Here is a 10177-nt window from a genome sequence, read left to right as displayed (position 1 = left end):
TGCATATTAGAGAAATGATAAATATAAAATCAGTAAAGATATGAAAAATATTGCAATATTGCATTCAAATTGGAAATATTAATTAAAATGGAGGTTTTAAAACTGAGGGCTGAAGTGGGAGGGGGGAAGGGGAAGGGGGGTGATGGTCATAGAGAGGGGTACTTGTGGGGAAGAGCACTGGGTGTTATATGGAAACCTACTTGGTAGTAAACTAAATAAAAAAGAAATACAAATCATGATTTCGGTTTAAAGGCTAACATGTACAGAACTTGGAAATTTTATGCTCCTTCTTACAGTAAGAAACAGCTGAACAAATGGAAAATCAATGACCTATCTTGGGCACATCAAAGAACTGAGTTTGCAAGGGAAATGGCCACTTTGAACAAAAGTCAGAGTAACAGGACTCCAAGGAGTCACAGCTGGCAGCCAGTTTCTAACCTGGAGAAGAAACAGCTGGAGTTCTAAGCTGGGAGGGAGAATTCAAAAAAGGCAATTTTGTTGAATTGCCAAAGGATGAATATAGACTATGAGGATGAGTGTGAGAAAGTTTTGGGGGCAACACAAACTTCTATGGGCTTCACCTCCAGAAAACCAACCAGATTCTTGTGAAGACTTGCCAGGATAGCTCCCCTCATGAATCTGTCAGAGAAAGGACAAAAGTAGCCATTATATAATAGATTTAGAACTTTCTCCCTGACTCTCCAGGAAAAAGACATTGTCAAGCCTTATTTGATCTGGTGAAAGCTTATTTCCCCAACTTTAGTCCCCTATGGGCTTTCTGTCTCACAGAAAAAAAAGAAAGCCAAGAAGTTACAAAAAGGATTACAAAAGCTTACAACAGGGATACAACTCCACTAGTATACTAGGATTTATATTAAATTATAGAATCCTTTCACTTCCCCCTGCCTAGCCATCACACCAGTAAAAGGATTACAGTAGAAACCTCATCCAAAGAGTAGTTCTTAGGAAAGCCCAAAGACAACACAGAAGACCAATGCAAGGGTACTAGAGGAATTTGAATCTTCTGATGTCTACAGCCATAGCAAACACAGCATTATAAACACCCTAACTCCTAGTCAGGGAAATATAAATGCTTACAGTAAGACCCATTTACCTCAATTTCCATTTTCTGATACATCATATTAACATCCAATGAAAAATTTAAAAATTAAATGGTATTCTAAAAGACAAGAAAAAGACAGAGTCTGATGACACAAAGCAAGCATCAGGAACAAACAGATATGATGTGGAAGTTGGAATTACCAGGCAGGGAATTTAAAATAATTATGATTAATATAATGAAGAATTTGATGCAAAACCACATTGGGACAGTTAGGAAGTTTCTTACAAAACTTAACATACTGTTACCATGTGATCAATTAGTTGCATTTGATAATAATTTCAGGAGCTTCCTTTAATTATAAGAATATTTCATTGCATTCAGAAGGGAAGAATGAATTTATTCAGGTACACTACTTAGAAATGTGCCTAATACTTGATATACATTTTTATAGTTAATATTTAATGGCAATCACAAAATCAAAATGGTTTGAAATGATAGATATCTGTATGTAGTAATTTTATTTCTGTAGTTCTTATTCTCTAGTTCAGCTGTTTTTAAATCATTTTTGATGTATGCATTACTGTACACAATGCCATGTATAGCATCTGTTGCAGAATATTGAAAAGACATACAGATATAATCTTTATCTGAGTAATTTTTACCTTCATTTTGAACCTAGCACTCAAGAAATATGTGATTCTACAGCGTACAGTATTTTTAAGAACATTTCACTATTTTTATTTTGTTACATGATATTGCACAGGTATTAATGTTTATACTTTAGGCTTGTTTCAGCAGGTTAGAATTTAGAAAATGTAATTCACTTTTCCCTGCAATATAACATTACTGGGTACACAGAATTACATGTCCAATGAAACACTTTCAGGTCATTTTTATAAAAATGTTTGTTTAATATTCTTCTTCAACTCATCTAGAGCAAAGCCAATGTAAACAGAATTATTAGTGTTTATGTAAATCATGTACCAATGAATATCACCAATTGAATTTTGAATCTCTAAAATGTAAACAGTGATTATTTGTGTTTTTATAAACCTTTTAGATGAGCAGCAAAGTTTTTAATAAAATGAAAAAGTGATATATGTGCAATATAAAATAATATATGTATAGCATATCATAGTATATCTATAACAATTTGTTATTCACATTTTTGTTAGTTACTGTATTGTCATTGTTAAACTATTGTTCAAAAACTGGCCTGAATACACGGAGGACCAGGAAGGACTTAAGAAGAAGGCCACTCCAGGTTGCTAGGTGGCAAGTTTATCAAGCAAGGGAACTTACTTCCTAGGCTTGTATCGGGAAGCTGCAAGAAAAGCAGACGCTGCGTGCTCCCACCAGAATCTTAAGGTTTATATAGAGACCTTCACTGGACTGAGTCACATACACCTTCGAGATGATATCGACATACTACCATCTCAAGTCTTTGTCCTTGGGCAGCTTCTAGCATGCAGAAGAGAGTGAAGAGCCTTGAATTGCCAGGGTCCAGCTCACAGGTCAGTTGGAGGTCATGTCCTCTTAATGACCTCCTTTAACAGAAATCTTTTGGAAATATAATTATCTATTAGTTTTCGCCATTCACTAGGGTAATCACTCTAGATAGAATGTAGATGTCAGATATTTGACTTATTATACTTGGAAATTTCCACGCATTACTTTGAAATTTTCAATATTGCAGATAGAAGAAAAATTTCTTTCACATATTGCTGCTAATTTCCCAAGTAATACTTATATTCTCTGGGCCTCCTAGGAATCTAGGTCAGTGACTATCCACCCTGGTAGCCCAACGAAATCACTTTGCAGCAATTTAAATGATAGCCATATCCAAGGCACACTCCAGAACAATTGAACACAATCATTCAGGGTGAGTCCTATGTATAGGGTACTTAATTAAAGCTCTGTAAGTAACACTAGTCTGTAAGCATGGTTGAGAGTCACTCCAGCATTTTGACTTGATTCTGCTGTCTTTATGTTTTAACATGTTGATTCCAACATGAAACTTAGGCAACTTTTCAGGCTCCGCAACATATATTTAGTGTATATTAATTACTCCATTTAGTATCTCTTACCAGACATCATTTATTAATGATTTAATTATATATTTTAAGATGAGATAATTTTTAACAATAACTTGGAAATGACAGTGTTATATTGTCTATTTTATGTGTTCTTTTAGCATTTTGCATATGGTTCTTAAAGAATGCACTGCCTTCCATTGTAATGATTTGTATAATTGCCATATATTGGGAGAATTATGCAGGCAGACATCTTTGTACATTTGGTTTGACTATGTTCCAGAAAGCCTTGGTCACAGACATAAAAATATGCTTAATACATGCTGGATGAATAAATATATGAATGAATGTATACAATATTGGGTGGATTTTATTTTCTTCTCAAATGATTTTTTTCCATGATATCCAAAATATGAATAGAACTGAGAATCTTGTACAATAGTTGGGTATCTATTTGTAAGTGGCAAAACCCCAATTTAAATAAACATGTAAGAATTGAAAATCTGTCTGTTCTTTATTCCAAACAAAAGACTTGGGCTCCTACCAAGGATAAATAAAACCAAGGCTATGAAGACTTGTACATGTACACTACTTTTCTCCTTCCCTCTCCCCTCTCCCCACTAATTATCAATTTATCTTTATGGTCATGGTCTTCATTTTGTTGAATAGACTATATTCACCCATTGCAAAAAGAGAGGCTAACTATAAAAACAGATTCTAAACTACAAAAAATGAAATGAGAGTTGTGGAAGGAAGGTAGGCAGGGGGATGAGTTAGAGGGGTGATGGGTATTAAGGGGGGAATTTGTGATAGCACTGGATATTGTATGTAAGTGATGAATCACTAAATTGTATACTTGAAACAAATATTGTATGTTAACTAACTGGAATTTAAATAAACACTTGGAAACACACACACACAGGATGTTTACCCATTGCTACATTGCAAAAACCAGCTCTGGATTACATGCTTCCCATCAAAACAAAAAGAAAGGCTCCCTTGCCATCACTAGTAAGAAAAACACAGTAAGTGGTTACCTAGGGTGGTCCAACTTAACAAATGACTCACCCTGGAATAAAGAGTTACTGTGAGAGTCATGATTGTCTCATCCCAGTTCATATGTTCCGCTATATCCAAAGAGGCAAGTCTGTCACCAGAAGGACAATGAAAGCACAGGCACAGCTATAAGGAAGTGGAATGTTGGTAGAAACTGCAGGTTTTCTCATTTGTATCTGATGAAACTGACATTCAAGGACTAGAAGACCAGGGATAAACTAAAGAGAAAACATAACACTGATGAGAAATTCAAGTGCATTAACTTCATCCCCCTATCATAACACTCACAACATCCCACAAAGGTTAGTAGCTGTTGATGAATTGTTAGTATTTATTAATCTTTCCCTCAGCTTCTGGAGGTCTTCAAATACTCTCCATATAAGAATGGCAGGATAAGTACTCTATTTTATTAGTAAATTATGATGTTTCATATTATTATGTCATGCACATAAACTTTAACATATATGATTCCATATCTGACATGTATATAATAACATTACTGTTGGATATGAAGTTCATAAAAAGTTATAGAGATAATATTTTTAGTTTGTCATAATTTTTGTAAGAGATGAAGCCAGGGAGTAAATGTAATTGACTAAAGAGAGAGAAATGAGAACAAAATAAATAGAAGGCCAACAAAAAACATCTATAGAAAGACTACATTTTTTTTTGTAGAGAATGTAGCAGAAATTGAGATGGTGAAGGGAACAGAAACCGTTCAGCTTGCAAGGCAATGAGAATAATATTCACCCCTTAAAGAGTAAAAGAAGAGGATATTTGCATTAGAAGAAGATTAATGGTTAGCAGTTTCAAAATTTAGTAGGACTAAATTTGACACGAGGTAAACATTAATATTTGAAAAATAGTATCAGTAGAATAGAAAAAGTCTCATTAGAAAAATCAACAGTTAGGATAAGAAATGTTGAATGTGAAGCTGGAGACATTGAATATAGATTATTATTTTTCAGTTTTAAAATAGAAGTAATAAGATACTGGATAATAATTTCAAAAGGGAGCATAATATAAGACAATCAAATTTTTAGTATAAGGAAAAAAAATTTTAAGTATAGATGTAATATATGGTCAAAATTTGTCTAGGTAGAAAACAACAGTGTCCCCTTGAGACATGATGTTTTCCTTTTTTGATTGGAAACCATGACTTTTGCCAAAACTGAGTGACAGTCCATGGAAAAAGCACCTGTGTCTGTAGATATATATCAATATTTATCTATCTATAAATAGACATACATTCAGAAAAAGACAATGTGTATGTGTGAAAGTGGCGAAGTCCTGTATTATTATCTATAATTACACACAAAACCTACTAAACAAACTTCCACTGAAAAATGCCACACAGAGGGATGTATCCCCACATATTTGCTTGATTTTACTTATCCATTTTGCCAGGTGAAAATAATTTCAAAGAATCCATTACAAACGACTCCAAATCATATGAACTTATCTAATTATTATTACAGGCTGGAGGAAGCACAACATGCTGTACATATATCATTACAGACTTTGCCAATCATTTCTGCTGATACAATATAATTTCATTAAAAATTCCTTAGGAACAGTTAATGTTATTTTCTGTATCTTATGGAATAAAATCACGATTATAAATTTACTATAGCAAGATAGCCTTTATTATGTCACATTTTTTCTTTTTATTTAAAAAAAATTTTTTTTAATAGTTTATTGTCAAATTGGTTTCCATATAACACCCAGTGTTCTTCCTCACAAGTGCCCTCCTCCATTACCACCACCTCTGGTACTGGCACAAAAACAGACACATAGACCAATGGAATAGAATAGAGAACCCAGAACTGGGCCCACAAATGCACCACCAATTAATTTTTGACAAAGCAGGAAAGAGTATCCAGTGGAATAAAGACTGCCTATTTCACATTTATTTTGTTCACATTATTGACTGTATCTCATGCCCTTGTTCTTTGTGCCTGTACCTAGAGATTGTTATCAAGTACTTTCATACAAGAGCTACTTTTCACATTTTAATTTTTAGCATCACAAAGTAACCAAAGTCTTACCCATTTTCTGCCCTCTAAGGTTTTTTAAACATATCCTATAAAGTCATTCTTTCTCTCAAATTGACTTAATAAATACCCCTCATATGACAATAGGTAGGGAATCTAGGAAAGCTACAGAAAACAAAATAAAATAAAAATTATTCTTGTTATTCAGTTGACAAGAATGCTCAGATTTTAGTGTAAAGACACTATTACATTAATGTAAATGAATATATTTTACAGATAAATGCAAATTTCACATGAACTTAAAGGAAATTAGTAAAGCTCAATTATTAAAGCTTGAGGATTGGATTGTTTCTGGATATGCTCTCTGGACCCCTGTAGATGGTTGCTTACTTTCTTCTAATCTGATGATTTCTTCAGGAAGGAAGAAAGAAAAGAAACAAGATGTGAATAAAAGATTTGTGCATTATAGTGATATTTGTAGATTTCTTGTCCCTCAAATTTGCTTATTTGGGATTCTGTAACTAAATTTACTTGTTGATGAAGTCCCAGCCCTTTGCTTAAAATGGTTTGTTCACTATTCCCAACCAGATGTCCAATTTGTTTATGGGATTTCTTGCTTTTGTTGAAGACATGGTAATCATTACAGATGGCTTAAGAGAGAAGGAAGTGAAGATAAAAGGAGAGATTAAGGAAATGGAAGAAAAGAAAGATGAAGAGAAAGAGAAAAGCTATGTCTCAGTCTGTCCTTATGTGTCTCATTCTCCTTGTTTCTGTGATTGCATGCATCCTTCTATTTAAAATTGCTGAACAATTTTCAACCTACTAGACTCACCCTATCAAAGTTTTTATATATGTGTTTTTCACCCTGCCATCATCTATATAGGAAATAAGCATTGATAGTTACCTATGTGTAAGCTCAAATACATCCCTAAGTTAGTGATCTCAACACAGGTGCAAATTTTGCCTAAAATTTCATCTCTCTCTTTTTGAGAGTATTGTATGATTTTTAAACACAGTTAATGATGTTCTTTGTAACATTTCCATCAGGGAATGTAGCCAAAATTTTGACATATTTTACATTGTAATCTGGGCATTTTGGAAACTTGAAAGAAATGTGGTTCTCAAATAATTTACAATAATTTTTAAGTAACATTAAATATATTCATTAATCCATACACAACTTTAGAATAAGGGTTAATATATTGGCAGCAAATGAACTGGTAAACTAGCTGTTTCTTTAATTATTCACTCAAAAAAAAGTTTCACTCATTAAACACATACTTCTTTTTCCCACTGCTTCCCCGAGACCAAGCCAGTTGATAAAGCCAACAGTGGAAAAAAATAAAATACACTCCCTGCCTTAGAGAAGTTCACAGAATGGTAGTATGTACTAGGATAAATGATTTTTGGAATTTCTTGTCCCCTAGGTGTGCATGGCTACCTGTATTATTTATTTTTTGTGCTTAGTGTCGGGGAATTAATCATAGAAACAACATGTATGGGACAATGCTGGTGAAACCACTGAGATCATTCATGCCTTAGAATCTCCTGGGTTGAGTAAATATGTGTGAAATGGTGACAAGGAAACTACAAAGGTCAGATCAGAGAGACACGAGAGGGTCAGGGATTTTCCCGTAACAGACTGTAGGCAAATTGATTCATGAAGGACTGATTCTCTCTCTTTGCAGATAACCAGACAGTATCTAAGCAAAACAGAGTATCCCTTCTATGATTTTCTATGGTGGCTGCAGTGGTGACTCTCCAGTGACAACTGAGGAGGCAGTTGTTCTTTGTGCCTGTACCTACAAATTGTTTTCAACTATCAATTGAGGGGGCAATCCAATTTATCTGCAGTTTTTGTTTCATGTGTTTTCTGGAAGGACCACAAGACTGCTGACTGGAGTGGTTTCCTAACCTTAGAGGAGAGGGGGTGGATTTTGAGAAGATTTTTACCATATGATCAGTTTCACCACTGCACTCCCATAAAAATATTTGGCTTTAAGAAACAGAGTGCCAGGAATACTTGAATTGAACAACTTTAAAGAATTATTGAGGAAAGGAAACATCAGAGGAAATAAAATTGCTAAGCTTCCCTCTATGGTGGAAGAGGTGATAAAAATATTAAGAAATACTATTATCCATAGTGAATAGAATTATATGATAGGGAAGTTTGCAAGTCATGCGACATAAGAGAAAGAACAATCAATGATGTTTTAGAACACCTGCCCTATGACGCATTTCCTCCAATATGCCCTTGTTCTACATGGCCCAGATTATATACCACTGCATCCGTGAATTCGTCCCAATGAGTTTACCTGGAAAAGTACCACTACAAGTTTCAAAGTTTTTATATTTTTCACTTCCTTATTTATAGCACTATCATACTTAAACATATAATATGTTGACCTAACAGAAAGATATAGGTGAGAGAGCTCAGGAAAACTGCTTTATAATTTCATATTGCTAATTTTCTCATTATGTTTTATCATGTACCTTCATTTTGTTTACTCTTGCAATGGGCTTATATCTATGTACTTTCTCAAGGGAAGTAACTGCATAATTTAGTCTTTACAACACAGATTTTGTCATGTATTTCAGAATAGTCTAATTGCTACCATGGAATCTTATCAATAAATAATTTTTTTCTCTGTTTTTCATTTAGCCAGCTAATAAGCAAATTTATTCAAATATAAGCACAGGAATGTCCATTATTAATAACATGTCAATAGAAAAATTGATATATTAATGTGGCATCTAGCATCTTGAATGCAGTGATTTTTAAAACACTGAGAGAAGGGTAAGGTTTGTTCTTTAGAAATACCTTAGAATCATTGCAGAAGACAGGAATGGGTGAAGTTTGGTGTACAAGCAGAAATCAGTGGACTACTCCTTACTCCATCTTCAACCAGTAAAGTTCAGTTTTTAATTTCATTTAACGTGGCGCTGTCAAATTCAATTTTAAAAAGTCAGATGTTAAAAAGTATTTGAAATTGAAGTGGCGGTTCTTTTTATGAACTCCAAGACTCATATTCTCTATGATTTCTTAGTTAACAGATTTTTCCATGATCAAACCAGGTTTTCAAAATCACCCTTCCCAAGTGATATTTTATTACTTATTTGACTACTTGAAGTAATAGCTTTGTGTCTGCATTCACAAGGATATATCTTGGAAACGGCTCTGTAAGAACTCTTTCACGGGAGTCAGGAATATAAGAAAATTAGTATCATAAATGAATCAAGCATTTAGTTTTACCTAGAAAGTAATAAATCAAGATAGACTCATGATTTTGACAACTGGTCTGAAAGAATTTTTATTTTATGTAAGTTAGTTTCAAATGGCAAACCTAATGACATGTCCTTTATTTATGACACCTTAATTGGATATTTCCTATCTAAGCCTAGAACCATTGCTTTCCATCTGAAATGTAGACAAATACTGAAACAAATAACAGTGTTTATATTTAACTACAGGGGCAAATTTTAGATTAAAAATACACAAATCTATATTTTGTGTTTGAGTTAGAGTGAATGAAATCTTCACTACTTCCTGTTCAAAATATTTTGGTATTAAATCCTATATTTAGGCCTTAGTAGTTCTTATGAATACTTTGGTGCAGAGAAAATGGTCATGCTGTATTATGACAAGATCCTATTGTAAATTTAATAAATTAAAATTCATTTCTATCATATAGTGATAGAAATATAATAGAATAAAATATAAATAGAAATATTACTGTAACCCATTAAGATCAGTTATTTTTAAATATCTACAAACATGGCAATGTTACATGTTGTGTACAGCAAAATATATTTGTTTCTTAGTAGACACACATCAAACAAGTACAGTGTTCTAAAACTCATGTTCCTTGCTCGTACGTCATTTCCTCATTGTCTTACAGTTGTCCAAGCCCTTTTCCATAACAATCTTGAGCCAGCTTACCTAAATTGTTAAAATGGTGTAGACTTGCAATTTCTTTTCACAGATTTCATTGAAATCAAAGTTACATGGTCATTAATTGCTAGTAAAACTT

At 33.4% G+C, this 10177-nt stretch overlaps 1 long non-coding RNA gene across 1 annotated transcript in view; it reads right to left on the bottom strand.

The window, feature by feature from the left end:
• The window catches only part of LOC115276048, a 57543-nt gene extending 48491 nt beyond the window's left edge, over positions 1–9052 (bottom strand). Inside the window, exon 1 of the long non-coding RNA XR_003901794.1 lies at positions 8968–9052. This is a non-coding gene — a long non-coding RNA (uncharacterized LOC115276048). The remainder of the gene's footprint in view (positions 1–8967) is intronic.
• Positions 9053–10177: the final 1125 nt, after the last annotated feature.

This window comes from Suricata suricatta, chromosome 13, assembly GCF_006229205.1.
Source record: "Suricata suricatta isolate VVHF042 chromosome 13, meerkat_22Aug2017_6uvM2_HiC, whole genome shotgun sequence".
Lineage (NCBI taxonomy): Eukaryota > Metazoa > Chordata > Mammalia > Carnivora > Herpestidae > Suricata > Suricata suricatta.
Note: the sequence above shows the minus strand (reverse complement) of the source record. Positions and strands in the feature narration are given on the sequence as shown.